The sequence below is a fragment of the Dioscorea cayenensis genome, chromosome 11 (genome assembly GCF_009730915.1).
Source record: "Dioscorea cayenensis subsp. rotundata cultivar TDr96_F1 chromosome 11, TDr96_F1_v2_PseudoChromosome.rev07_lg8_w22 25.fasta, whole genome shotgun sequence".
Classification (NCBI taxonomy): Eukaryota; Viridiplantae; Streptophyta; class Magnoliopsida; order Dioscoreales; family Dioscoreaceae; genus Dioscorea; species Dioscorea cayenensis.
In genome coordinates, this window is record NC_052481.1 from 12,664,992 (window position 1) to 12,692,709 (window position 27,718).

General features: G+C 41.2%; 1 non-coding gene across 1 annotated transcript; it reads left to right on the forward strand.

Moving 5' to 3' along the window:
* Positions 1–13,720: 13,720 nt before the first annotated feature.
* Positions 13,721–13,830, forward strand: LOC120272850. The gene has a single exon (XR_005540385.1). It is a non-coding gene; the product is annotated as a small nucleolar RNA R71 (small nucleolar RNA).
* Positions 13,831–27,718: the final 13,888 nt, after the last annotated feature.

A 27,718-nucleotide genomic window follows, 5' to 3' on the forward strand; every position in this document is an offset into this window, starting at 1 on the left:
GAATGTAAAAGCAATGAATCCATAAAGAAATCTCCTCGATGGTCGTGTCGATGTCTTGTGGAGAGTCCTCTACTCGTCGTCCAAAGATTCCTTCGTCTGGTATAGGATACGCCTCGATCGAAGCTTCCCTACCAACCTTCTTCCTAATGGAATCACGATGTCAGAGCCGTAGAACTTCCCCAAAACCTTGGCCAATACCCCTCGAAACACTAGCCGAAGTCCTCTCACAAGTTGGGGAAAAGATCGAGAAAAGAATACCAAAATCGGGGCTGAATCGGCTTTAAATAGGGCTGGAATCGGGCAACTCTACGGGCGTGGATAATACACGCGCCCGTGCGGAATTTCCACACGGGCACGGATAATTTCCACACGCCCGTGTGGATTCTCTGTTTCTCTGATTTCTCGGCCGGCTGTGAACAGTGTTGCTACAGTGGTTGCTGCAATGCTACTACAATCTTTGACCTGATTAACTTCCCAATTCCATACTTTCATCGGGGTAACGCAAACGGGCACACGTTCACGTCATGAATCACTTGCTTCTTTAATGATGTACATGTTGGCGTGGCTCTTGTTCTTATATGCATAAGTCAGAATGCTCGAGCGTGACTGCCTTTGTGCCCCTCCAAATAGATGTGCTCACTCGAATGCGAGAAGGTTGGCACACACTCTAGCATCTCACACCTAACCTATGTCTTCGCGTTTGAACCTTAACAAGATCTCCTCCAAAATAGGTGCATTATGATCCACATTGGCCCATTTCCTTCATACTCAGCCTCACAACCCTACCTGCGTAAAAGTAATATAAAACACACATATTAATGTAGAAAACTGAGGAAAGTAATGCTCAACATAAGGAATGAACGCTTCGCATTCATATCGCACAAGCACTTATCAATTTTCCAAGTCATCCAGAGAAAACACACGGGTGTGTGGAATTTTTGCACGCCCGTGGATTTGTATGTGAGCTCATCAAGAGAAGGCACAGGGGCGTGGACTCGCCCCTGTGAGCGACCTTGCGATTTTCGCACGCCCGTGGGTAACTTCCGCACGGGTGTGTGTTTTTCTACAGAGACTTGGCAAATTATCCTGAGAGCACATAGGGGTATGGACTCGCCCCTCTGGGTGAACCTGTGAAAAACGCACTGGCATGGGAATTTTCCGCACGCCTGTGTGAATCTCTGCAGACGAGCCCTCTCCATCCTTACAAGATAGAAGGGCGTGCGGCTGCCCTTGTGAGTTGGGCCTGTGAATGTCCACGCCCGTGTGGAATTTCTGCATGGGAGTGCAAAACACTTACGATTCTTCTCGGTTGGACAGAGAAGAAACAGGGGCGTGCGGCTGCCCCTATGGGTCGGCCGCATGGGTGTGGGTATTTTCCGCACGCCCGTCTAGTAGCATTCAGAGATAGTGAGTTTTATCCCGAGAGCACAAAGGAGCGTGTGTCTGCCCCTGTGGCTCTCTCCTTTGGAGGTGCACAGGCATGGGTAATTTCCACACGCCCGTGCGGATGTACAGAACGCCAAGAGGCGTGAGTCCTTTTAAAAGGATCATCGTTTCTTCTCATTTTCACACTTCCCATTCGTCTGCAAGCACACTCACACTTTCTCCCAACTTCGTATTGCCAATTTGGAGGGATTTTTACTTGGTTTTCCAGTCAATTCAATGTTTTTCATCTCAACTCGTCGGTAAACCCTTATCTTTGCATTTTTTTCTTTGTCAATTCTTGATTTTAATCGATGAAACAGGTCAATCATGCTTCGTTTCTGCAATTAGAATGATTATACATGTTTAGAACGAAGTTAGGAAGAATTTAAAAATGTATTGTTAGATTTTTGTTGCGCGGCCATGTGTTTGTTCATACCCCGTGGATCCACACGGGCGTGCAAAAATTCTGCACGACCATGTGGATTTTTGCAACATTAATTAATTAACTGGTTTGATAAATTTTCTTTCAAATTTTGTAGATTATGGCACCTCGGTCAAAGAAGCAAGCCGAGAAACGGCCGCGTGAGTAGTCCTCCGAGTCTGAGAGTATGAGATTCACTATCCCCGAGCATCAGGCTCATTTTGAGTGTCTGTCAAGACTTTGGTTTGGACAGACTCGATTCCTGGACATGAGCATATTAAGAGATTTACAGAAGGGATATGAGTTGGCAAATGATTTCGAGGATCTCATTTCGGTGGATGGATGGATGGAAGCAGTTATTATCGATTAGGGAGCCAGCCATTCGTGAGCTTACACTTGAGGTCTTATCATCATTCGAGTTCACTAGATCTTATGCGAGATTCGATAGCCTCGACACCGTTCAGTTCAGAGTATTCGGACAGTACCATAGCATGAGCATCACTCAGTTTTTAGTTTGGCATGGCTTCTGCAAGGAGGCATTTATAGACACTGAGGAGTATTCCCAGTTATCGACAGATTAACCTGGAGTGTTGACACCGCAGAGAGCTTACCGAGCACTGTGTGGTCAGGGCCAGTATGAGCCAAGGGTGTCCAAGGCCACGTGTCTTTCCTGACCCACGTACTGATATTTATATGCCATTCTGAGCAGGTCGGTGAATGGCCGTGATGATATCACTGGCGTTCTGAGCCAACAGGAGCTTTTGTACTTGTATTCGATTGTGCACCGCATGCCGATTCATCTAGGGCACATCATCGCAGAGTACATTCGACATCAGGGACAGTATGCCAGATTGGGAGCGATCTTTTTGAGTCCCTACATTACGAGACTGGTTTTGGGCATGGGTCTCTTGCACGCGATTCGTGGGATCGAGAAGACGAGTATACCTGCGCCCCTGAGCCTGGAGACGATGAGATTGATGGGTATGGTCCACAGGGTTTAGACGGGAGTTTATGCTTTGGTTCTACCAGCTCCAGAGATAGCTGAGGATGAGGATGATGCTGCCGAGGCTTCTCATCCTGCTCTCGAGCTTCAGCTGACACCGATGGAGACCGACGTACCCCCTGCGGCAGAAGACCCATCCCCAGTACGCATGTTTTCACCATCTTGAGCCCATGATCGTTTTGAGAGGCTCGAGAGTGCTTTGGGGGTGGTACGCAACGAGATTGCTGAGGCACGAGCAGAGATAGTAGAGGTTAGTGCGATGCAGGCCACGTAGTTCACAGAGTTCATGGCGCGTTTTGACATTCTATACCAGACCCTCCAGAGAGACGCTACCTCACCATTTATGCTGCGACCCTGCACCTCTCAAGCACCTCCTGCATCACCCTCACTGGATCCACCAGCACCGTTCGACTATCCAGCAGAAGAGCCAGAGTGCGACACGAATACTTGACTTTATTTTCATTTCTTTACTTGCACTTTCTATTTTGGACTTGTATACTCAGAAAGGACTTTCCTTCTGAGTTTATTTTTCATTTTGTTGTCTCGAGTTGTATTCATTTCTCTATTTTTTATTTACTCGAGCTATTTTTGTTTTATTGAGCTTTACTGAACCACCTCTTGTATGCGTGCAGATGGTCTTGTCATCATGGGAATAGAGAACTAGTCATAGACACGGCTAAGATGCTTCGGCATTTGGTCGTGTATGCTTCACAACCCATTGGAACACCACTCCCAATGAAATAGCTCTATCAAATGCAACACTAGGAGTTAGGGGAGTATTGTTTTGATTGCTTCTCCTACATTTATTCTTGATTACTATACATTTTTAGTGAGCTTGCATGTGTACATTGGAGACAATGTACAGCTTAAGTGTGTGGGGGAGGGGAGTTTCGTAGTGCACATATCTCTTATATTAGTCTTGATTGTTATACATGCTCACATAGGCAATGGCGGTTCACCTTAGTTGCAATGATTGTATTCTTGAGTATAGGAGAATTTTTAACATTGAATATTCTCATGCTCTAGTTCTTGCTTGAATGTTTAGGAATTTTTGCCCGATTGACACTTGTGCACTACTCACTCTTTAAACTCTTTTAGAAACTCAAGTTTGATATTAAAGGGACTAGTTTTAGTTTTGTTTCTTATGTTATTTTGTTGAAAAAAATGAAAAGAAAGAACAAAATAGTTTTGTTGTTTATTTGTGCTTGTTGGGTGGAAAGAGCTACCACCTATGATGTATGAAGCTACTCTCATAAGTCGGATACTAGTTATGCCCTAATGAGAGAAAGAGCTATCTCATGGGATGTGTGAAAGCTACCACCTCGAAAGTGTGAAAGTCACCTTAGCGGCCGCTTTAGAAAGGGCTACCTTAGAAGATGTGTGAAGCTACTAGCCTTTTTTGAATTTTTGTTACCTTTTGTAGATAAATAAGTCCCTTTTACGTAGAACTTTGAGGAGTATACTTTGGGTTGACTTGAGTGAGTTCACACACTTACACGATTTCGGGTTTGTTGTCATTTTTTATTCAAGTTTTTAGCTAGAGCACTGATTTTTCGTATTTAGTGTTGAAATTTCCTTAACTTGTAGAATGCTCTCTTTGCATGCTTTGGTGAACCTAAGGCCAAGCACTTCCAATATTTCCTTCATCTATGCATATAATGTTTTAATTTTTGCTTGAGGACAAGCAAAAGCTTAACTGTAGGAGAGTTTGAAAAGTGCTTATGTGATAAGAATGCGAAGTATTCTTTCCTTATGATGAGCATTACTTTTATCAGGTTTTAACACTAATAGGTGTGTATTTATGTTACTTTCATGTATATAGGGTTGTGAAGCTGAATCTTAGAGAAAGAAGCCAATGTAGATCGTAAGTGCACCATTTTGAGGAAATCTTGAGAAGGTTCAAACGCGAAGACATAAGTCGGGTTCAAGATGATAGAATGTGTGCCAACCTCCTTGTATTCAAGCTAGAACAATGATTTGGAGGGGCACAAAGGCAGTCACATTCTAAGTATTCCAGCTTGTGCATGTGTAACAAGATCTCCACCAACGCGGTCATTCATTGAAGAAGCAAAGCAATCTACGACGTAAAAGTGTGCCCATTTATGTTACCTCAATGAAAGTATGGTTGCGTGAGTGTTTTGGACCTGTACTGTAGCAGGACACTGTAGTAATACTTTAGCAAAATACTGTAGCAGGTACTATTAATAGCCGGCCGAAGAAGGAGTTTTCCAGAGAAGTGACACACGCCCGTGCGTTAATTCCACACGGCCCGTGTGAAATATTCATAGGAGCGTGTGGATTCCCAAGTCCAACCCTTTAAAAGCCGATTTCAGCCCCGATTTCAACATTGTTTTCTCCATCTTTTCCCCAACTTGAGAGAGGGCTGTGGCTAGGGTTTTGAGAGGTATTTTGCTAGGGATTGGTAGAGGTTCTACAGCTCTGACATTGCACTTTGTTTCGAAGAAGGTTAGTAGGAGAGCTTTCGTCAGCACCGATCTGGCGAGGTGTATCCTAGGCCGGACAAAGGGACCTTTGGACGAGTAGAGGACTCTCCACAAGACCATTGTCATGACTATTGAGGGGGTTTTCTATGGATTTATTTCTTTTACATTTGATTTCATTGATTATAATTAGCTCCATGGAGAACTAAACCCCCTAGTGGGGGTACTTATTGTGAACCATAGGATGTATTCGTTTCATTGAACCTTGTTATTATGCCTTTATTAATTGATGTTTTTATTGAGTTCCAATCTTGAATGCATTAATTGTATGAATACTCCCTTAGAGTTACACTAGGGTTGAGAGTTCTTGTTTGTAACCCTTGTGAGTGAATGACCCACCACGAGAGTTAGACAAAGCAAGATTGGAGAGGGTTGAGAGGGTGAGTCGAGAGGTAGCGGAGCGTCCCCTTTCCCCTCCGATCTAATTTATTCTACCTCCAATTCCTTGAGTTCTTGGCGGTCATAGTAGAGTGAATGGGTTAAGGGATGACCTTCCGCTAGGTCTTAGTTGCGAGTACAATGGAGTGAAGCGTTGAAGTGATTTTAGCATCTAGGGATTAATTGTGGCTAGGGACCTTCCGCCTGGACCAAAGGGTTAGGTCTACATATAGGAAGAGGATTTATCACTTGGAATCCCTAGAACTCATTGTAATTCTATACGAGTACGAGGTTGAGAGATTATTCAATTTCTCCTCCGGGACATGTATAGAGTTAGGCATGGTTGACTTTAGATTTGGGACCATGTATTAAAGGATCTCCACGACTCATTAATGCATTAGTTAGGAAGCATAATAGAGGGTTTTTGTACTTGAAACGATTGTCCTAGGTGAATCAATATCCGAGTACCCCATCTATATTGATTGCCTTACCTCTCCTTTACTTGTGCTCTCTCTCTTGTCTCTTTTACTATTGTTTGCATTACATCTTGTCACATAAATCACTATTCATATTTCGCTTAGTTAAGAAATAATTTAAGTATTTTTACTCCCTACTCCCTGTGGATACGATACCCACTCACTTGGGATTTTATTACTTCGACAAACCCGTGCACTTGCGGGACATATGCAAGGGGCATTGTCAAAGAACCAACACAATCCACAAAACTACTACCTTAATAGACCAATAGGAGGAGTAAGTTGAGAACCATAACAACAATAAAGGTATTGACGAAGGTAGAACCTAAAGATTAACATCCTACTGAGGTAATAAACTCCACCACTTTGAAAGTAGCTAATGAAGAGAAGTTCTCTCTACTTACTCCAAGCAAACCAAAGTCATCTTGAGGTAAAAACAGGTATGTCTTGGGAGGGAACCCAAGTATTTTCATGTCGTTGTTCTTTTATTTTTAGCTTTTAGTTTTTTACCACTTAGTAATTAAATAAAGAGTGATGCTTGATTGAATGGTGTGAAGTTGACTCATTTTTATTGGATTTTATGAGCAAACTTTGTTTGTAGAATCTAGTTTTATTGTTGCGAATTGTTTTCATGCAGTTTTATACAAGGAGAATCCATAGTTATTCATAGTTTGCATCACAATAGGAATGGTACACCTGTTATGCAACCATTATGATGTACAGGGAGAGAGTTGTATTCTCTAAAAAAATTGAGTCATGGAAAAATTGAATGACTCTGTCATGAGCTGACCACGGCCGTGGTCATTATCATGGTGACCCATAACGCATGTTCTTCAGAGCGTGCTATTTCTTTGCAATTTTTTAGATTTATAATAAGGCCTTACCATGCCTGTGATCAGGTTGTTGTGAGCATAATGAGCCCTAAAATGACCATTTTTAACAGTTAGAAGCTTTTGAACCCTAACTAGTTAACAACGGCCTAATAACAAGCCCATAACGGCGGTGGTGCCTTAGGGAACTGAACAGATGAATAACGGGCGTTATCAGACCATTGTCAAGGCTATTATAGAGTGATATAGGGTTGTTACCAGTTGGCTCTTAGCCTATCTCACTCAAAACTTTGTTTTCTCTCTTCCACATGACCAGAGAACTCTCCCCATAGATCATTTAGTGACTTTGATCTCTTAGAAACTGCTCCCGCTCAATTTAGCATGAGATTTACTTGATTTCCACCATGGAGTATCCTTCTCTTCTCCGCCAATTTCATAAGATAATTCTAAAACCTTTTAAATCGAGTTTTATGATGTATAAATGGCATAAACTAGTTCAAAAATGTTTGGCGAATGATTTACATTGAATTCTAATCGAAATGACCTTTGTATAAAAATTTATCATTGATAAGTGCTTGAGTGAACATATTTCTTTGTATGTTTTACATGTATTGAGCATCACTTTTATCATGTTTTATGTCTCGTAAATTGTATTTGGTATTCCTTCATGCAAATAAGGTTGTGATTGCATTGAAAGAAGAAGAGGAAGAAAAGATAGGTTATGTAGGTAGTTTTTGTGCAACATAAGGATCAAGAGACAAGTGGAGCTCATATACTTGGGGGTGTGTGCCAATTTCCAAAAGAATTCAAGTTAAATAGTGATTTGGAAGGGCACAAAGACAGCCACATTCCCATGTCACCACTTGTGTAAAGACTTTAAGAACCTTCCCAATGATGATTAGATGATGGGAAACCTCATAGCTTACCACACGGACGTGTGTCCGTTTGTGTGGCCTCAGGAGAACAGTGTTGGAGCCTCATTTTTGACAAACAACATAGTAAAACACTGTAGTAAAAATATTGTTCACCTGACCAGGTCAGAATTTCACCCGGGCAGGTGGAAGTTAACCCGTCCAGGTCAAGGCACATGACAAGCACGAGCTGGTTATTACAAATAGCCATTTTGCCCTATTCTTTGGGGACTTTTTTATATTGTTTGAAAGGCAAAGTGGCTAGGCTTTGGAAAGGAGGTCTTTGGCGAATTTAGGGTCATTCTTCACCAACTTTGATAGATTGTTTCTTCGTCATGGCATTAGGGAAGCCATCGGTGACCTAGCTTCGGAGAGAAATCCTTCAAGACATTGAGCGACCTATCAAGGCCATCATCATGAATTCAAGGGGGTTTTATTCCATGGTTTTCATTGATTTACATTGTATTATTTGTTTTATAATTTGCCCCTGGGAAAGCTAAACCCTAGTAGGTATTCGGGCACGTGAACCCTAGGATCTTATTCTTATATTGATTTACTTTGTGTTTTCTATTAAATCGAGTTTAATTGAGTTTCAATATTGTTTATTTATTGCTTGCTTGCCATATTGATCTTGTGGTTGATTGGTTTGCTTCAGTTGTCTACCTTGGTGAGAGAAAGGTCTCCATTAGGGTTAGAACATTAAGAAAAGTGAAGTGTTCCCTTTCCCCTCCAATTAGTACATTCTATCTCCATATTCCCTATGCTTTATGCAGCCATATTTGGTGTGAGGCATGAGACTGAGAGATTTCTCTACTGGTACCTTATAAGGTGTTAGGGATCTTTCACCTAGAAGTAGGGTGATAAGTGCTTGTGCGATACAAATGCGAAGCGTTCATTCCTTATGTTGAGCATTACTTTTCTCGGGTTTTTACACTAATATGTGTGTTTTTATGTTACTTTTACGCAGGTAGGGTTGTGAGGCTGAGTATGAAGGAAATAGGCCAATGTGGATCATAATGCACCAATTTTGGAGGAAATCTTGCTAAGGTTCAAACGCGAAGACATAGGTCAGGTGTGAGATGCTAGAGTGTGTGCCAACCTTCTCGTATTCGAGTTGGCACATCCATTTGGAGGGCACAAAGACAGTCACACTAGAGCATTCCAACTTATGCACATAGAACAAGAGCTTCACCAACGTACCTATCATTGAAGATGCAAGTGATCCACGACGTGAACGTGTGCCCATTTGCGTTACTCCGATGAAAGTATGGATTCGGGAAGCTATTCAGGCCGGATACTGTAGCAGAGTAATGTAGCAACACGATAGAAAGTACTGTAACAGCACTGTTCACAGCCGGCCGAGAAAATAAGAGTTCAAAGGATCCACACCGGTATGTGGAAATTATCCACGCCCGTGTGGAAATTCCCCACAGGCGCGTGAAGCATCCACGCCCGTATAGTCGCCCGATTCCTGCCCTATTTAAAGCCGAATCAGCCCCGATTTTATTATTCTTTTCTCCATCTTTTCCCCAACTTGAGAGAGGGCTTCGGCTAGGGTTTTGAGGGGTATTGGCCAAGGTTTTGGAGAGGTTCTATGGCTCTGACATCATCATTCCATAGGAAGAAGGTTGGTAGGGGAGCTTCCGTTGAGGCGTATCCTATACCGGACGAGGGAATCCTTGGACGACGAGTAGATGACTTTCCACAAGACCATCCACATGACTATCGAGGGGGTTTCTTTATGGATTTATTGCTTTTACATTCTATTTCTTTGATTGTACTTAGCTCCATGGAGAGCTAAACCCCTAGTGGGTACTCGGGTATTGTGAACCCTGGGATGTATTTGTTTCTTTGAACCTCTTTATTATGCTTTCAATAAATTGATGTTTATTGTGAGTTCCAACCTTGAATGCTTGATTGTATGAACATTTCCCCTAGAGTGACACTAGGGTTAAGAGTTCTTGTTGGTAACCTTGTGAGTGAGTAACACACCACGAGCGTTAGACAAAGCTAGGTTGGAGAGGGTTGAGAGGGTGAGTCTAGAGGTACAGGAGCGCCCCCTTTCCCCTTCGTCGTGATAGATTCTACCTCCGTTCCTTGAGTTCTTTGCGGTCATAATAGAGTGAATGGTCTAAGGGATGAACTTCCGCTGGGGCTTAGTTGCACGTGCAACGGAGTGAAGCGTTGAGGTGATCTTAGTATCTAGGGCTCAATTGTGGTTAGGGACCTTCCACCTAGACCAAAGGGTTAGGTCTATAATAAGTAAGAGATTTATCACTTGGAATCCCTAGAGCTCATTGCAACTCTATACGAGTGCGAGGTGTTGAGATTGTTCGATTTCTCCTCCGGAACATGTATAGAGTTAGGCATAGTTGACCTTAGATTTGGGATTATGTAATTAAGGATTTCCACGACTCACCATTGCATTAATTAGGAAGCATAATAGAGGGTTCTTGCACTTGAAACAATTATCCTAGGCAGAGCATTATCAGGGTACCCCATCTTTGTCGATTGCCTTATCCCCTTCTTTACTTTTGCTCTCTTGTTTGTTACTTTTATTGTGGAGAATTGAATCATTGTCACTCTCATCATTATTGATCTTTCACATAGCTAAGAATCGAATTAAGTATTTTTATTCCCTACTCCCTGTGGATTCGATACCCGCTCACCAGGGATTATTACTTCGACAAACCCGTGCACTTGCAGGATATACGCAAGGGGACCTTGTCATAGGGTTAGGACTATCCTTAGGAATTGGATCTACTCTTAGGAATCCCAAAGTCTATTGAGATCATATGTGGTGTGAGGTGTTCAGATTGAGTGATTTCTCCACCGGGACCTTGTAGGGGACTAGTATCTGTGGTTTAGAGGCAAGGTCTGATTATTCTTGGATTTCCTCAACTTGATTGACTCGTTTTAGAAACACTTAGTAAATCTTGCGCTTAATGTTAGATCCTAGGGGAAGCATTGCCTGGGTATCTCATCTCCATTGATTGTGATCTCCCTTATTTCTATTCTTCCTTGCTTGCTTGCGAGATTCATATTCTTGTGTTTGAGTTCAATTCACCATATTCTTGATTCTGACTAGATAACATAGAAGTAGCCATTACTAATACTTTTATTCCCTGTGGATTCGACTACCCGACCCATTGGGTACTTTATTACTTCAACACCCGTGCACTTGCAATAGACATACGCAAGAGGTGTGTCAATCACCATAGTCGAGCTTCACAACGCCCATTCCATAATGAACAGTGGTCATTGTGAAGATTGTTGTATGCCTGTTCTAACGACTTTGTGTGAACTTTTTCTCACTCATCTTGTCTTAGCAACATCTAGCAACAGGATCTACCCATTGTTAGTGAGTCGCTGTCTTATTTTAGTATGTAACAGATGCATCACTAGCATTGTGCCCCCGTGGTAACTTGAGAAAAGTTCACATCAGAGCTACTAAGTCACACAATGGGCCATTATGTGCCCATTATACACATCCAGAGGATGACCACGGATAAGGTCACAGGCGTATTAAGACTATTATGGTCATATAAAGGCTGTAATGTACCTGTTGTACACTAGTTGTCCATTCTTCCATTGTATTGTTTGTATTTTATTGATTGATTTTTGTATTCTTTTGGAATTGTATGTTATGGGTTAAGAGAGAATAGCTAATTATCTACAGGTAGAGACCGAGAAAAAGGACAAGACTAGTGAGTTTTCTCGGTTACCAGTACCTAGATTTGGTAATCTCGAGCACCATGCATGTTACAATCGTCTTGTGAATCAGCGCTTCATTGAGGAGTGTTGGATTGACTAGCTGATAATGGAGCTTATAAACCTAGCTAATGAGGTACGAGATTTGATTTCAGTACAGGGCTGGGAGCAGTTTTTTGGCATCGATGAGAAGTCTTACTGAGAGCTCATGATGAAGGTCATGACCTCATTTAAGCTTGACCGAAATATTATTAGCCTTGGACATCGAGAGACAATTAGCTTCTATAAGTTCGGGGAGAAGTATATGATGTCCTACATAGACTTCTTTGTGAGGATGGGGCTAATCAATGTGGAGTATACTAATACCAAGTCATATTCACAGCTCCACATCAATCAGCTTGTCCACCTAAGCACAGATCAGGTATGGACCTAGACCTTTTGAAGCTATGAGACATATGTGTGCAAAATACTAAAGGTGTCTGCCCTAGAACCCCAGGATTCCACTACCTCCATGCTATCTTATCTCAAACACTTACTAAGTGAGAAGACAATACAGGGTCGTGAACCTCCGGGATCTATACTTTCTGTGGAGTATAGTAGCTATGGAGTCAATTCACATTGATCGCGCTCTAGCCTTCCATGTACATCATTAGTCCCATGACCCCGCCTGGAAACCATATTCCTTGGTCCTTTAATGGACATGTTATGGGTGCATAAATTATGTAAATATATGAGCATGCAAGTATGCACTTAATACTATAATTGGTCCTTTATACCACTAGTGTATGGGTCATCAAGTAATACCTCATGTATGAACACAAGAGTCATATTTCCCAAGGAATGGCAAGAGGCTCCTATTACTTCCTTTTCACATAATCAATAGCCTAATTGTTTATGCTCTTTCTTTAGTTTACTTGTACAACACTATTAAACAATACAATTAGAGACAATGTTAAGCACACTTAGAATGAGTTGGAAGTATGTACAATGGTTATCTTGATTATTAATTATGATAGGCGTTAAGTGTCAATCATGTTCTAGGTTCGAACCAGGGAAATTCAAAGGCCTTCAAGCCCCAATAAGCCATGACGACTAGCTCTAAACCACTAGGAACCTAAGATGGAATCTCTTCCACCCCAGCCTCCTAGGTTTGACTTAAGTGCAGGAATCCCACAAGAAAAGACCAATTAGACCCTAAGCCTAAGGAACAATCAACTTAGATATGCCTAAATCGTCTTCTCGGCCAATCTGATCATGTCTAATAGGCCCATCCCGATGATGAGTCTGGTAATGTATGCGCTTAAGAAGAGAACTCTGACCTTGGCATACTGACCCTGGTGCTCAGGTACTCTGCACAATGTGGCCAAGCTAGAGTGGCTCACTCTGTACCATGGAATAAAGATAGAGTAACTCCTACCGACTCAAAAGTTATTTACTATCACCACTGTTATTCACTAACCGGTTCAGAACGGTGTGGATATATCTATAGGCCAGTCGGGAGAGGCACGACGCCTTGGACACTCCTAGCTCATACTGACCTTGGCCACATAATACTTTATAAGTGTGCTGAGGAATCAAGCTACCAGGATAATCTGTTGGGAGCTACCCATACTCCTCAGTGTCAGTGAAGGCCTCTTCATATAGCCCAAGTTAGACCGAGAACTGTGTGATTCTCATACTGTGGTACTACCAAAAGCTCTTAATTATATGGCGTTAATACTCGAGAAGCTGGAGTATGATAGGTCAAACTCAAATGTGGTAAGTACCTCCAACGTCAGCATATAAATAGCTGGCTCTCGAATAGACAACAATTGTCGCCAACTACTTTCTTAATGATTCAACTTGCACTGTTAATGATGCGACTGCATCAATCTCATGAAGTCCGGCTACCTTCTTTCTGTCTCATGTGTTCTACTGATAACTGTTCATAACTATTTCTTCAATAAGATGCAAGCTTCTTCGGGGGTCTTGCTTCCTAAGGTACCTCCTGCTTTAGCATCAAGTAATTGCTTTGTACTTGGGTTCAAACCATTTTAAAAGGTTTGGATGATCATCCACTCGGGGAACCCATGCTGAGGACATTTCCACAAGAGATCCTTGAACCTATCCCATGTCTTAAAATGAGACTCCAATTCCATTTGCACAAAATAAGATATCTCCTCCCATGTAGTGATCGATGCTTTAGGTAATAAATGTAGCCATTGCTTTGCTCTCTCTTTCAAGGAAAATGGGAAGGCCCTCAACTTGATAGTATCATCTGTGACACCATTAATCTTGAGCATGTCGCACACTTTCAAGAAGTTCTCAATGTGATTGTTTGGATCCTCATCGGCCAAACCATTAAACTGTGTTGACTGTCATAACATCTGGATGAAGCCTGGCTTTAGCTCAAAACTCTTAGCTGTGATCAGTTGCCACATAATACTAGATTGTGTGCCAAGAACTGTGGGTCTGGCATAATCTGAGAGTGCCCTCTACTACTCATAATGTTATGCCATATTATCAGACCCTTCACCTTCTATCTTAGCTTGATTTGACTGTTCTTATATAGGTTCTTTTCCCCGTCTATGAATTCTTCTTCAAATATCCAGATCACCTTCAACTAATGTCAAAGGGTTTCCTTGGGTCATAACGTGGAGGTATAACCAAAGAAAGAAAAACAAATCAGAATGATGGAAGAATAAGAAAGTGTGAAATAGAACAATTGATGAATAGTTAAAACAACTAAGTGCAAAATGCTTCCAAAACACCTATTCCCCGGCAACGGCGCCAAAAACTTGATACACCCCTTGCATGAGTACTGCAAGTGCACTGCTTGTTAAAGTAATAAAGTACCCTAGTTAGTAGGTAGTCGTATCCATAGGGAATAATGCTTAGAAACACAAGAATTGCTATTTAACTATAGTGAAAATGATTGAGGAGTTGTGTGAACAGTATCAATATAAATAAATGAAAAGAAAAGAACATAAGTGCAATAGGGATAAGGAGAGGTAATCGATAGAGAAATTGGGCACCCGGATATTGCTCACCTTAGGACTATTATATCAAGTGCAAGACTAGTCATTATGCCTCCTAACTAATTCTTAATGAGTCATGGATATCCAAAGACACTCGGTCCCAAACCTAAGGTCAACCATGACTAACCCTATACTATACCCCTATGGAAAGGGATACTCTCAATGCCTCACACTGTGTGGGGTTGCATAAAGCTATAGGAACTCCAAGTGGTAAACCCTATTTCCTAAAACAGATCTAACCCTTTGGTCAAGTTGATAGACCCCTAGTCACGATTAAGCCCCAGCATTAAGGATTACTTCAATACTTCACTCTGTTGCTCACACAACTAAGCCCAAGTGGATTTTGTCTCTTAGTACTTCACTCTATTGTGACTGCAAAGAACTCTTGGAATGTGGAGATAGGATAAACCACATCAGAAGGGAAAGTGGACGTTCTGCTACCTCTTGACTCACCCTCTCGACTGACTCCAACCTTGCTTTGTCTAACCCTAATGAAGTTTCACCCATTCACAAGGATTACCAAGATAGATTCTCAACCGTAGTGTCACTCTAAGGGAAAATTAATACAACAAGCATTCAAGAGTGGAACTCAATTAAAACATCAATTAAATAAGCATAATAAAGGTCAATAAAACAAATTCATCCTTGGGTTTACAAGTCCAAGCACCCACTAGTGATTTAGCTCTCCATAGAGCAATGCACAATCAACAATGAAATCAATAGTAACAACATGAAATCCATAGATAAAACCCCCTTGTAGTCCGTATCAATGGTCTTGTGGAGCCACCTCGTCTTCTCCAAAGGTTCCCTTGTCAAGCCTAGGGTATACCTCACTAAATTGGTGCTGATTAAAGCTACCCCAATAACTCTCCTCCAAAAGAACACGATGTCAAAAGCTATAGAACCGCTCCAAAAATCTAGGCAAAGCCTCTCCAAACCCTAGCCACGACTGCCTCCAAAGATAGACAAAAACTAGGGAAAAGATCCTTCAATAACTTTCAAAACATGGTATTTATAGGGCAAGAATCAGGCATCCACACAGGCGTGTGGAAATTCCACACGCCCGTGTAAATTTCTAGGATTGCTACATTGTTTATGCTATAGTACTTCGCCGAAATGCTCCTAAATCCACTCTTTTCATCGATGCCACATGAATGGACACACATCCATGTGGTGGATCATGTCGTATCTTCAATGAAACCATATTGATGGAGCTCTTGCTAGTATTACACAAGTTGGAACAAATGGGTGTGACTGCCTTTGTGCCAGTCCACTTTGTTTATTCTCTTGAGCACAATGGAGGTTAGCACACACCCACGTGTCTTTGGGCACAACTTGTATCTTCACCTTTGTTCAATCCAAGAACTTCATCAACAATCACATCCACGATCTACTTTTGCTTCCTTTCATTCAACTTTGTCTCCACAACCCTATATGGACTAAAAAAGACAAACACACATGCATAAGAGAAAAAATCTAATAAAAGTGATGCTCAATGTAAGAAAAGAATGCTTCATATTACTTATACACAAGCACTTATCAACTTGCATTACTATGAATGGACCTGACCATCTTGACTTTAACTTACCAGGAAATAACCTCAGTCTTGAATTAAAAAGGAGGACCTAGTCCCCTTCTCAAAACTCCTTGTTGTATCTGAGGTGTTGATAATGGTATCTCTTTGTGCGCTCTTTGTAGATCTCCGCATTTTCATAGGCAATAATCCTCCACTCTTCAAGCTCTTGTAGTTGCAATTTCCTCTTTCTTCCTATGAGATGGATGTCAAGGTTCAAGCCTTTTATTACCTAATATGCCCTATGTTCCAGTTCTACATAGAGGTGACAAGTTTTTCCATATACTAATTTGTATGGTGAAGTTCCTATGAGTGTTTTGAATGCGGTTTGGTACACCCACACGGCATCATCTGATTTATCTGCTCAATCCCTCTAATGATGAGCTATGGTCTTCTCAAAATTTTGTTTCAATTGTCGATTGAACACCTCTACTTACCCAATTGTTTGTGGGTGATAAGGGATATCTAATCTATGTGTAACTCCGTACCTTCTCAAGGTTTTCATAAGCTTGTCATTATAGAAATGTGTACCCCTATCACTCAATAACGTCCTCGATGTTCCAAATCTAGAGAACAATTTCTTTAAGAACTTAATCATGACCCTAGCATCATTTGTTGGGAGAGCTTGTGCCTCTACACATTTGGATATATAATCAATTGTGATTAAAATAAAATTGTTACCAAACGATGCAGGAAATGCTCCTATAAAATCAATACCCCACACATCGAAGATTTCATAGATAAGAATGGAATTTTAGGGCATTTCATCTTTGCAAGAAAGATTACTTGTGCATTGCCATTTGTCACAATTCCGTACATACCTGTTTCCATCTTGGAAGATTGTGGGCTAATAAAAACTTGATTCCAGGACCTTGACGGCTGTTCAATTTGACCTAAAATGCCCTCCAACTGGTCTTAAGTGGCAGTATATGAGGATATCCCATCCTTCAGATCATGGTATGCATCTTCTAATGATCTGGTCTGTACAGATTCTATACAAGAATGTGTCCTCACACATATAGTGCTTAAGGTCCACAAAGAACTTCTTCTTCTGTTAGGACATGAACCATTTATGAAGAGTCCCTACAACCAAATAATTTGTGAAGTCAGCAAACCAAGGTAGGTCCTCATCCCTTACCGAATTGAATCTGTACAAACGTTCTTCATGGAAGGTGTCATCAATGTCTCCATCCTTCAATGATTTCTTTACGGGATCTTCTAGCCTGGATAGGTGGTCTACAACTAAGTTTCCTGCTCCTTATTTATACTTAAACTCCACGTCGAATTCTTGCAAAGTAAAATCCACCTAATTTGGTGTGGTTTAGCACAAGTTTTACTCATGAGATACCTGAGTGCAGAGTGACATGTGTATACCATCACTTCTGAAAGTACTAGATACAGCCAGAATTTATCAAAGATGAAGACTACTACCAGTAGTTCCTTTCCAGTTGTCGTATAATTCTCTTGTGCATCATTCAAGATTTTGCTCGCATAGTAGATGGGTTGAAAATGCTTGTCCTTCTGTTGACCTAATACTACTCCAACAGTAAAGTCACTAGCATCACACATCAACTCAGATGGCAAATCCTAATCTGGGGTAATCATGATCGGAGCTTGCACTAGTTTATCTTTTAACGTTTCAAATGCTGACATGAAGGCCTAGTCAAAGTCAAATGGCACATCTTTCACTAATAGTTTGGTCAATGGCCTAGCATTCTATGAGAAGTCCTTAATGAACCTTCTGTAGAAGCCTGCATGTCATAGGAAACTACAAATTGCACTGACTGACATGGGTGGTGGAAGCTTATCTATTGTAGCATGTTTAGCCTTGTCCACTTCAATCTTTTTTCTTGAAATTCTGTGTCACACCACGATACCCTCCGAGACCATATAGTGGCTTTTCTCCCAACTAAATACAAGGTTAGTCTCCTCACATCTTGCTAATACTCATCCTGGATTCCTGAGACACATATCAAAAGAGTTTCCAAACATAGAGAAATCATCCCGAAATACCTCCATTGTGTTCTCTACCATATCCTCAAATATTACCATCATACATATTTGAAAGGACGCAGGGACATTGCATAATCCGAAAGGCATCCAATGGTACGTGAAGGTTCCATATGGGCAAGTAAATGTGGTCTTCTCTTAATCTTATAGAGTGATAGGGTTCCAAAAATACACTAAAATTCCATCTATAAAGCAATAATGGGAGTGTCCTGCTAACCTTTCCAGCATCTGGTTTATGAATAATAGTGGAAAATGGTCCTTTTTGGTGGAGTTGTTCAGTTTCCTATAATCAATGCACACGGCCATTCTATAACTGTTCTGGTTAGTATGAGCTCATTCTTCTCGCTGGTAATCACTATCATCCCCCTTTCTTTGGTACCACCTGTAGTGGACTCACTCATGTACTATTTGAAATTAGATAAATAATACCTGTATTCAAAAGTTTCATTACCTCTGCCTTCAATACTTCCTTCATGTTTGGATTTAGCCTATGTTCAAGTAGGACAGAGGGTATATAACCATCTTCCATCAAGATCTTATGAGTGCAAAAAGATTGGCTAATTCAATTGATACTCGATATCTTCCAAACAATGGCCCTCTTATACTTTTGCAAAACCTCCAACAGCTGGTTCTTTTGTTCCATAGCCAAACCTGCCACAATGATCACTCAGAGCCATGATTCTTCTTCCAAAAAAGCATACTTCAAGTGATCTAGTCATATTTTTAATTCCAGGTTATGTGGCTCCTTAATAGATGGTTTGAGTCAGTTATCCACATTCAATGTGACTCTAGTGATGTTCTCTTCTTCCTTAGGAGCTTGATCATCATTGACATCATCGTCTAACTTATAAGCTTCGCTTTCCTCCTTGTTGATGTCTTCAATCTGCAAACTGTCAATTCCCAGAGAGTATTCTATGACACTACTCAGTGTTCTCTCTTCTGATTCTCCTGTATTCATGAACTGATCAAACATTTCATGCCAAGCTGTCTCTTCATACTGCCCAAAGCAAATGTCAGATATAGGGCCTTGCTCAATTGCAATGATGTATTGTATTTAAGACTTCTGCGTTATATAGTGTTCAATCTGCTTATCAAGAAGGGCTAGCACCCCCTCTAATTGACCCTTCATACCTGCCATAAAAAGAAAACTATTTATAGTATTGTGTAGAAATGGTAGACATACGTGATAACTGAATTGACTTAAGTAAATACAAAAAATATGTTAAATGGCTAAAATGCTAAGCTACAAGTTTTCTTATAATTTCTGGATTGTGTTCCACAGTAAGAGCGCCAAAATCTTGACGGACGGGTTATGGGTGTGTAAATTTTATAAATATATGAGCATGCAAGTATGCACTTAATGCTACAATTAGTCCTTTACACCACAAGTGTACGGGTCATCAAGTAATACCAAGTGTGTGAACAAGAGAATCATATTTCCCCAGTAATGGCCAGAGGCTCCTATTACTTTCTTTTCACATAATCAATTACAGATGATGTTAAGCACACTTAGAGGAGTTGGGAGTATGTACTATAGTTATCTTGATTATTAATTATGATAGCTATTAAGTGTCAATCGTGTTCTAGGTTCGAACTGGGGGAATTCAAAGGCCTTCTAGCCCCAATAAGCTATAATGACTAGGTCTAAACCACTAGGAACTTAAGATGGAATCTCTTCCACCCTAGCCTCCTAGGTTTGCCTTAGGTGCCAGAATCCCACGAGAAGAGACCAATCAGAACCTAATCCTAAGGGATAATCAATCTCTAAACCGAAAACCTAGCTATGCCTAACCTCTTAGAACATGCATAGATCTATCATGGCATGGGCGTCATCAAGATGGGGGCATATTCTCCTTATCCACATCAGCATGTAACATTCAATTAAGAACAAGTAATGATTATAAAAACTAGAACAAATTGTATTCTGACACACCCCTTGCGTGTGTGTACCACAAGTGCACTGGTTGTCGAAGTAATAACGTACCCCGATGATTGGGTAGTTGTATCCACAGGGAATATTGCTTGGAAGCAAATAGTAATGCCATTTAGCTAGAGTGACAGCCGAGTCATGAGTGAGTGAACAATATCATTGCAAATAAAAGTAAAGAGAAGAAGGGAAAAAGTAATAAGGATAAGGGGAGGTATCAATAAAAAGATGGGGTACCCGAACATTACTCACCCTAAGACTATTCTTTCAATTGCAGGACTAATTATTATGCCTCCTAATTGATGGTTAATGAGTCATGGAAATCCAATGACACACGGTCCCAAACCTTAGGTCAATCGTGACTAGCCCTACACTGTGTAGGATTGCTTAAAGCTCTAGGTACTCCAAGTGATAAACTCTATTCCCTAATATAGATTTAACCCTTTGGTCCAGGTGAAAGACCCATGGTCACAATTAAGCCCCATCACTAAGGATTACTTCAACACTTCACTCTGTTGCTCGTGCAACTAAGCCCTAGTGGATTTTGTCTCTTAGCATTTCACTCTATTGAAACCATAAAAAACTCTTAGAACGTGGAGATAGGATAAACTACATCAGAAGGTAAAGAGGACATTCTGCTACCTCTCAATTCATCCTCTCGATCCTCTCCAACCTTGCTTTGTCTAACCCTAATAAAGTGTCACCCATTCATAAGGATTACCAAGATAGATTCTCAACCCTAGTGTCACTCCAAGGAAAAATCAATTCAACAAACATTCAAGGTTGGAACTCAATTAAAACATTAATTAAAGAAATATAATAAGAGATAATGAAACAAAATCATCCTATAGTTTACAAGTCCAAGCACACACTAGGAGTTTAGCTCTCCATGGAGTAATATACAATCAATAATGAAATCGAAAGTAAAAGGATGTAATCCATTGATAAAAACCCCCTTGTAGTTCATATAGTTGGTCTTGTGGAGCCGTCTCGTCTTCTCCAAAGGTTTCCTTATCAAGCCTAGGGCACACCTCACCGAATCGACGATGATAATAGATCGCCCAATAACTTTCTTCCAAAGGAACATGATGTCAAAAGCCGTAGGACTGTTCCAAAAACCTAGCCAAAGCCTCTGCAAATCCTAGCCTAGAGTGCCTCCAAACATGGGCAAAATATAGGAAAAAGATAGGAAAAAGATGGGAAAAAGAACCCAAAATAATCCTCAAAATGCAGTATTTATAGGGGGTGGAATCGGGCATCCACACGGGCATATGGAATTTCCACACGACCATGTGGAATTTCCACACGGCCTTCCACACTTTTCATCAAGGCCACATGAATAGGCACACATACATGCGGTAGATCACGTCACATCTTCAACGAAACCACATTGACGAAGCTCTTGCTAGTATTGCATAAGTCAGAATATATGAGTGTGACTGTCTTTGTGCCTCTCCATCTTGTGTATTCAATTGAGCACAATGGAGGTTGGCACGCACCCACATATCTTTGAGCACAACTTGTGTATTCACATTTTTTTAATCCAAGAACTTCATCAAAATTGCATCCACAGTCTACTTTTGCTTCTTTCTTCTTAAATTATCTCCACAACCTAAATGCACAAAAGAACACAAATACACATGAATAAGCGATAAAATCTGATAAAAGTGATACACGATGTAAGAAAAGAATACTTCATATTACTTATACACAAACACATATCATATGAATTGGCACACCGGCGTGTGGAATTTCCACACGGCTATGTGGATTTCTAGAAATTAGTTTTCTGGAAGCTGTGAGCAGTAACCGCTACAGTAATTTGATACAATTATTTGCTACAATCCTTTGCCGAAATTCTCTCGATTCCACTCTTTTCATTGAGGCAACATGAATGAGCACACATCCATGCTGTAGATTGCATCGCGTTTTCAATGAAACCACATTGACGAAGCTCTTGCTAGTATTACACAAGTCAAAATATATGAGTGATGCCTTTGTACCACTCCACCATGTGTATTCACTTGAGCACAAAGGAGGTTGGCACACACCCACATATCTTTGAGCACAACTTGTGTCTTCACGTTTGTTCAATCCAAGAACTTCATCAAAAATTGCATCCATGATCTACTTTTGCTTCCTTTCTTTCAAAATTATCTTCACAACCCTAAATGCACAAAAGAACACAAAATACACATGAATAAGTGATAAAATCTAATAAAATTGATGCTCAATGTAAGAAAAGAATACTTTGTATTAATTATACACAAGCACTTATCAAACTCCCCCACACTTAAGCTTTTGCTTGTCCTCAAGCAAAAATAAAATATTAAAGCATATACGAAGGAAAATTGAAAGTGCTTGGCCTTAGTTTCACCAAAAGCATGCAAAAGAAGCATTCTACAAGTAAGGAAAGATTTTAACACTGAATAAGAAAAATCAATGCTCTAGCTAAAAACTTGAATCAAAAAGGACAACAAACCTGATAAGTGCTTGTGTGATATGAATGCGAAGCATTCTTTCCTTATGTTGAGCATTAATTTTCTTAGGTTTTTACATTAATATGTGGGTTTTTATGTTACTTTTATGCAGGTAGGGTTGTGAAACCAATTATGAAGGAAAGAAGCCAATGTGGATCACAATGCACCGATTTTGGAGGAAATCTTGGTAAGGTTCAAACGCAAAGATATAAGTCGGGTGCGAGATTCTAGAGTGTGTGCCAACCTCCCCGTATTTGAGTTTGCACAACCATTTTGAGGGGCACAAGGGCAGTCACACTCAAGCATTCCGACTTATGCACATAGAACAAGATCTCCATCAACTTATCCGTCATTGAAGAAGCAAAGCGATCCACGGCATAAACGTGTGCCCGTTTATGTTACCTCGATGAAAAGTGGATTCGGGAGTATTTTTGGTATAGTACTATAGCAGGTATTGTAGCAAAGTACTGTATAGTACTTAAAGCCGAATCAGCCCTGATTTTATTATTCTTTTCTCCATCTTTTCCCCAACTTGAGAGAGGGCTTCGGCTAGGGTTTTGAGGGGTATTGGCCAAGGTTTTGGACAGGTTCTATGGCTCCGACATCATCATTCCTTAGGAAGAAGGTTGGTAGGGGAGCTTCCGTTGAGGCGTATCCTATACCGGACGAGGGAATCCTTGGACGACGAGTAGAGGACTTTCCACAAGACCATCGACATGACTATCGAGGGGGTTTCTTTATGGATTTATTGCTTTTACATTCTATTTCTTTGATTGTACTTAGCTCCATGGAGAGCTAAACCCCTAGTGGGTACTTGGGTATTGTGAACCCTGGGATGTATTTGTTTCTTTGAACCTCTTTATTATGCTTTCAATAAATTGATGTTTATTGTGAGTTCCAACCTTGAATGCTTGATTGTATGAACATTTCCCCTAGAGTGACACTAGGGTTAAGAGTTCTTGTTGGTAACCTTGTGAGTGAGTAACACACCACGAGCGTTAGACAAAGCTAGGTTGGAGAGGGTGAGTCGAGAGGTACAGGAGCGTCCCCTTTCCCCTCCGGCATGATAGATTCTACCTCCGTTCCTCGAGTTCTTTGCGGTCATAATAGAGTGAATGGTCTAAAGGATGAACTTTCGCTGGGGCTTAGTTGCGCGTGCAACGGAGTGAAGCGTTGAGGTGATCTTAGTATCTAGGGCTCAATTGTGGTTAGGGACCTTCCACCTGGACCAAAGGGTTAGGTCTATAATAAGGAAGAGATTTATCACTTGGAATCCCTAGAGCTCATTGCATTTCTATGCGAGTGTGAGGTGTTGAGATTGTTCGATTTCTCCTCCGGGACATGTATAGAGTTAGGCATAGTTGACCATAGATTTGGGACTATGTAATTAAGGATTTCCGCGACTCATCATTGCATTGATTAGGAAGCATAATAGAGGGTTCTTGCACTTGAAACAATTATCCTAGGCAGAGTATTATCCGGGTACCCCATCTTTATCGATTGCCTTGCCCCCTTCTTTACTTTTGCTCTCTTACTTGTTGCTTTTACTGTTGAGAATTGAATCATTGTCACACTCATTATCATTGATCTTTTACATAGCTAAGAATCGAATTAAGTATTTTTATTCCCTACTCCCTGTGGATTCGATACCCGCTCACCCGGGATTATTACTTCGACAAACCCGTGCACTTGCGAGATATACGCAAGGGGACCTTGTCAAAACCCAATATTTTGTAGTATGTGAACTCACTCAAGTCAACCCAACATGTACTCCTCAAAGCTCTAAATGAGAGGGACTTATTTATATACAAAAAAAAAAAAAGGTAGTAGCTTCACACATCCTCTAAGGTAGCCCTTTCCTAGGCGGCCACCAAGGTGGCTTTCACACTTTCGAGGTAGTAGCTCTTTCTATTGGGGTAGTAGCTTTCACTCATACCATGAGATAGCTCTTTCTCTCATTAGGGCATAACTAGTATCCGACTTATAAGAGTAGCTTCATACTTCATAGGTGGTAGCTCTTTCCGCTCCCAAAGTACAACCAAAACAAACATAACTTTTTCTTTTCTTTTTCCTTCATTGCCACTTTTTTAAAAGAAATTATAACAAGAACAAACTAAAACAGTCCCTTAAACATTGAACTTGAGTTTCCATAAGGTTTAATGAATGAGTAGTGCAACAAGTGTTAATCAAGCAAAAATTCCTAAAAATTCAAGTAAAAACTAGAGCATGATAGTATTCAATGTTAAAAATTCTCCTAAACTTAAGAATACAACCATTGCAACTAAGGTGAACCGCCATTGGCTACATGAGCATGAACATTTAAAGCATAAGTATAGAATATGTGTAATGTGAACTCTCACCCACACTTAAGATGTATATTGTCCTCAATGTATGCATGCAAGAACAATAAAAAGTATCACAATTAAAAACATGTGTTGAGATGGGTAATTGAAACAATACTCCCCTGACTCCTAATGTACGTTTGATGGAGCTAATTTTATTGAGGGTTGAGTTCCAACGGGTTGTGGAGCACACATGGACATGTGAATACCACATTGACCATGCCAATAACTATTCCTCAAATTCCAGACTCAAAAGACCATCTGCACGTATGCACAAGGGGTTCAATGAAGCTCAACAAAAAAAAGATAAAAATTGAGTCTATAAAGACATAGAAATGACATACAACTTGAGACAACTGAGAGTAAATGATAAACTCAGAAAGAAGAACCTTTCTGAGTAGTACAAGATAAAAAAAATGTAGAAATAAAATATGAAAAAGAATATGAAAACAAAGTAAAGTAAAGACGCCTCAAGCGTCAGTGTCATCTGCTGTCTCTGCTACTACTGCTGGTGGTGATGGTGGTGCTGCTATATGTGCTGGGGATACCAGAGGAGTCGGTGGAGCTTGGGGTCTCATCACAAAGGGAGAGGTCACGTCTCGCTCGAGTAACTGCTGTAAAATGTCAAGACGCAGCATCACCTCTATGTGGTTCATGGCCTGTATAGCATGAACGTTAGCCAAATCAGTCTGGAGCATCCCCACAGCACTCATGAGCCTCTCAAAGTGATCATGGTCTCGAGATGGAGAGAAAACATGCACTGGAGATGGCTCCTATGAGATGGGAGTTGCGTTGGTCTCCATATGCTCCTATTACAGCTCTAGAGCAGGCTGAGAACCCTCTTCTGCCTCTCCTTCTCCCTCGGCTTTCTCAGGTGGGGGCATGATCATCACATAGACGTCGTCTTTTTGGCCCCTCCGATCACCTCTATCAGACCCATCCACATAATGAGTCAAGTAATGTATCAGCCCGAGAAAAGAACTTTGACTCTAGCGCACTGGCCCTGGTGGCGCAAGTAGTTGGCCAGGATGTGTCCAAGATGGAGTGGCTTACTCTGTACCATCGAATAGAGATAGAGCAACACCTGCTAGCTCAAAACTCCTGTACTGTCACCATGGCCGTTCACTAACCTGCTCAGAATGCCATGGATGTATCTGTAGGCCAGTCGGGAGAGGTACGTTGCCTTGGACATTCCCAGCTTATACTGACCCTGGCCACATAATGCTCTATAAGCGTGCTGAGGAGTCAAGCTATCGAGATAATCTGTTGGGAGCTGCTCGTACTCCTTAGTATCAGTGAAGGCCTTGTTATATAACCCAAGTTAAACCAAGAACTGTGTGACGCTCATACTGTGGTACTGACTGAAAGCTCTGAACTGTATGGCATCAATACTCAAGAAACTGCTATATGATCGGTCAAACTCAAATGATGCTAACACCTCCAATGTCAGCTTACGAACGGCCGGCTTCCAAATAAATAATAATCGGCACCAACTGCCTACAGTGAGCAACTCCTCGACCTCGTCGGCCATCTTGTCCCCCAACTATATCTCTCTCAAAGCACTCAAATCTGGCAAACGAGATTGGCCAAACTTTAACCTTGACAACCACTCGAACCAAGCCTGATGCTCAGGGATCGCAAACACCATGTGCTCCGGTGAGGGCTCTAAGGGATGCTTGCCGGGTGCTTTCTTTGATCTTGGACCTATATCTGCAAGAATTGAAAAGAAAACTAATGAATTTAACTTGAAAACCAAATTCTGCAAAAATTCACATGATCGTGTGGAAATTCCACACTGTCGTATGAATCTTTGGGGCGTGAAAGCCGCACTGCCCAAGTGCAAAAATTATTCAAATACATCATGAAATCATTCTAAAATAGTTCTACAGTCATTCATCAACCATTTAAAAATGAAATCGAAGCAACATTGACCAATTAAAGCAAAAGAAATGAAGATTGGCAAAGAGAAAGGGAAGAGGAGGCTTACTAACGAAATAAAACTCTAAAACTTCAAATACGGCCGGAAAACTCACTCAAATCCCAATAAATAAATGAAGAAGGGTTGGGAAGGTGAAAAGATGCATTCTTTGAGTGTTTGGGAGTTATAGAATGGATGGGCGTGAGTGGGTTTTAAAGAAAAATCGCATCTCTTGACGTTCTATGCATCCACATGGGCGTGTGGAAATTACCCACGCCCGTGTGACTCGCACAAGGTCACCCACATGGGCAGACACACGCTCCTTTGTGCTTATGGGATAGCTCTGACTACCTCTGAATGCATGCATACGGGCATGTGAAAATTTCCCATGGCCATGTGCCCGACCCACAGGGGTACTCATACGCTCCTGTGGCTTCTCTGTCCTCCTGAGAATATGGCTAAGTGTTCCACACGCCCCTGTGAAAATTCCACACGGCCATGTGGATGCTCACAGGGGTACTTAGAGGGCACTCACAACTTTGTGTGTTCTTGGGATGGAGAAGAAGTCTCTGTAGAGTTTCACACAGGCGTGCGAAAATTATCCATGGCTGTGTGCCATTTACAAGGTTATCCACAGGAGCATTCACACGCCCCTGTTTCTTCTCCGGATGGAGACTTAACACTTTGCAAAGATCTACACACCCATGAGGATATTACCCACGGCCGTGTGACCATCACAGGGTCATTCACACGGGCTTTCACATGCCCCTGTGTCTTCTCGGGATGGAGAAGTTG